Source organism: Moschus berezovskii, chromosome 7 (assembly GCF_049115385.1).
Source record: "Moschus berezovskii isolate FMDL1 chromosome 7, NW_MosBer_1.0, whole genome shotgun sequence".
Lineage (NCBI taxonomy): Eukaryota > Metazoa > Chordata > Mammalia > Artiodactyla > Moschidae > Moschus > Moschus berezovskii.
This window is the reverse complement of record NC_142466.1, coordinates 91,178,153-91,182,070: the sequence shown is the minus strand read 5'-3', so window position 1 is coordinate 91,182,070 and position 3,918 is coordinate 91,178,153.

The following is a 3,918-nucleotide window of genomic DNA, read 5'->3' as shown; positions in this document are numbered from 1 at the left end:
AGCTCTCTAAAATTTTAACAATTTAGAAGCTTTTCCAAGTCAAAGGATCCAAAGAACTAGCTTTAAAAATAGTTTTCCCTGCTAATCTACTTTTAGGAAGAGAAAACTCTTACCTCTGTTGTTTCCAGTAGACCCTACAGGCAGAGATCCAGGAAAATGCTGGATTCAATTGTTTGTGAAAAATCAGTTTTGGAATTCAATCAAAAGAAACCCCATCTTGGCCATTTCATAGGAGAATTTCCTTTAATTTCCAATTAAGTCCTTGCAGCATACATAAACCCAGCTCACATTCTTGTAGGTGGTTGCCTGGATGGGAGCTGTTTGGCCTTTAAGACATATTTTCCCATTATTAATTCGGAAGCCTAATTCACATATAAGATATGATCTGAACAACTTTCTGAGGAGAGTGTGGTAGACTGAATATGTGCTACTTCTGAGTCTAACTACTGAAGGAGTTACCCTTGAGTCAGTTGACTCTTTTGCTTATCTCAATTTCTCCTTTCAACAGTTAAAAACCCCTGTGAGTGCTTGGAGCACTAGGTTATTAGCCTCTGTAATGCAGTGTTTACTTACTGGTTGTAGTGGGTCTCCCTTGTTCTTTGGAGCTGAATAATTTAACCTCTCATTTCACTAACAAGAGTTTTGTTCAGATCTTAACTTGATTTTTTGTTTATTTTATTGAAATATAGTTGGTTTGCAATGTTGTGTCAATTTCTGCTGTATAACAAAAGTGATTCTGATACATATATACATAAACATGGATAATGGAAGAATATATATGTTATGTATATATTCTTTTCCATTCTTGTTTATCTCAGGATATTGAGTATAGACCCTGTGCTATACAGTAGGACCTTATTGTTTATCCATTCTGTATGTAGTAGTTTGTATCTGCTAACTAAAGACTCCCAGTCTGTTCCTCGTTTAACCTGCTTGGCAACCATGAGTCTGTTTTCTATGTTTGGGAGTCTGTTTCTGTTTCTTTTTCATAGATATGTTCATTTGTATCATATTTTAGATTCTACATATAAGTGATACCATAATGGCATTTGTCTTTCTCTTTTTGACTTACTTAGTCTGGTCATTGCTAGCTCCATCTATGTTGTTGCAAATGACATTATTTCATTCTTTATTATGGCTGAATTGTATTCCACTATATATATATATATATATATATAACTTCTTCTTTATCCATTCACCTATCAATGAACATTTAGGTTTCAACCAGTTGGGTTTTTTTCAAAGCCAAATTTAACAAAAACCCAGCCACCTGTTTTCCTCAGCCTTCTGCTCACATCCTCCTAGGACCCTGTCTAGGAAATGTCCCTTAAGATTCCAAGTATTTTTAAGTAAAAACAGCTTGAATAAAACTTTCAGGATCACTGCTGAAACAATGAAAGTTGGATGCCAGGATAACTCACGAGAACTCCTGAGGAGTACTGAAAAGTCAGTGGGGCTCAGTGGGCCCCTGCTTTGCTCTAAACACTAGTTTGGGGAAACCCTAGGTGTCCTCTGGTGGGTATCTCTGATATCCTACTGGCTACACTATGACTGTTTGAAAAAAAAAAAATCAATAGGCCTAAGAAAAAAAGTGGAAAATTTTATTCAAACCATCCTGAAGATTACAACCCAGGAGACAGTCTTTCAGAAAGCTCCGAGGACTGTTCCTACTCATTAGAGGTCAAAGCACAGTTAAGTAAGTTTGAGATACAGGGTTATATGCTGCGAATGAAATGGACAAAACAGACAACACAAAAGACAGACACACAAAACTCCAGCCGGAGGAGTAAAAGATCTGCGCAACACAGGTTGCAGTTTATTTTATATTTTCCTTTCAGTAAGGCAGGGAGGGAGCGACAGCAATCTCTCTATTACCATACATGGATACAATTTTGCATTTCAAGCAAGCAGATTGATTACACGGGGAGCTAGTATGCTGCTGCATCATCTATCTAAGGAACCTGCCCAGAAGCCCTCCCTCATCCAGCTATGAAGAAGGGCGTATTTCCCTGTTTTCAGGAGAAACACATAACAGAGAGCTTTATGTACAGGCTCCTTGGTAGAACATCTTGTTTTCAAGCATGCTCTACCCAGGCATAGTGTTCTGTTTTCAGAAACATCATGCATCCCTAATCTGATTTTCCAAATATCATCGCAGCAGCTCCTTCAGGTATATGTCAAATGATGCACTGTTAACAGTTTACACAATCCAGATCTACATGTAAAAAGCAAGTGGTAGGTCATGGGTCATCATAGCCCCTTACAAGATGAAGACAAAAGATTACCTCCTAAGTAGTTGTGACCCTGGATGAGCTCAACAAGGAATGTTATCTCCTAAGGAGGTCTGGTTAATACAAATGCACAACAGGCATTAAAGGGGAGGGAGGAAGCCCAAACAGTCAAAGAAAAATCTTATGTATAAAACTTCCGTCTCTTGCCATAAAATATGAATTTTATTTCAACAAGAGGGAGAGAAAGAAACTGTCATCAAGTAATCTGTCATCTGCTAGTTATTCAGCTTCACTGTATTTTTTCCTGTGGTTTCAATGTGCTCATTGGAAACATTTTTGCTGAGTTTTTCTTACTTTAAACTGTTGTCTTTGTATTGGTGGTAACCTACAATATGGTTTCAGAATTAATTCCTCTCTTTCCCTATGAAAAAATTTTTCTCCTGTAAAATTTGATTCCACTATTAAAGTAGGCATTCAGTTTAAAGTAAATGGGCTTATTAAAGTATTTTCATTGATATTTTTGAACTATGGTGTTGGAGAAGACTCTTGAGAGTCCTTGGACAGCAAGGAGATCAAGCCAGTCAATCCTGGAAATCAGTCCTGAATATTCACTGGAAGAACTGATGCTGAAGCTGAAGCTGCAGTACTTTGGCCATGTAATGAGAAGAACTGACTCATTGGAAAAGAGCCTGATGCTGGGAAAGATTGAAGGCAGGAGGAGAAGGGAATGACAGAGGATGAGACGGTTGGAGGGCATCACTGACTTGATGGATATGAGTTTGAACAAACTCTGGGAGTTGGTAATGGACAGGGAAGCCTGGCATGCTGCAGTTCATGGGGTCCCAAAGAGTCAGACACGAATAAGTGTCTGAACTGAAAGTACTTTCATAGACTCAATATTAAATATTACACTTTAATAAGATAAAATTTAAATATCGATATTAGATAAGGTTGTCACATGTAATGTAAGTTGAACAATTATAACCCACTGAATGAATGGGCATGCAATTAATAGCATAGTAGAAGGATTTGCTGAAAACCAGAGCTATTTTTGTTATCAGATGAGTGAGTATTCTGAATGTTTTTCCCTAAGGACAAAATGTGCTCCTCCAAAATGGGATAAGAGCCACTCTAAAATGAGAAGTCATCTCACTTGGATGCATTTTATTGGAAGACACTCAGCAAGGGTCAGTTCCTGTTTCAACTGGTAGAGAACTGAGCAGACCGTGATATGTCATCACCAGATTCCATTCAAGGATTAATGGCTCCAAAGAGCAAGATGCCTCTCTAAGTCTTCCTGTAATGTTACACCCAGTAATGACTTGTCCCACCATTCCAGTCCCCTTTGCACATTGAGTGGCAGAGGATGACTTTTTACAAGTCTCAGAGAAACAGGGCACATCAATAAGCCAGTTCATGTTCTAAATCATCTTGTTTGGTTCAGGCCAAGTCATGGCACTTGTGGGATCTGCCAAAACAGAAGCTCCCCTGCCCTGGGGTGGGTGGGGTAGCAAGAGATGGAATTTGTTGAGAGCCATCTCTCACCACTAGGGAAGGCTACAATGTCCCTGGAAAGATACTGTCTGATTCTGCTACTAATTTGGTTCTGATGACCTTGAAAAACTGAGGGATTTCTGTATAACTCCTCATATATAAAGGACTGTAACAATGAGATTTCAGGGCAGCA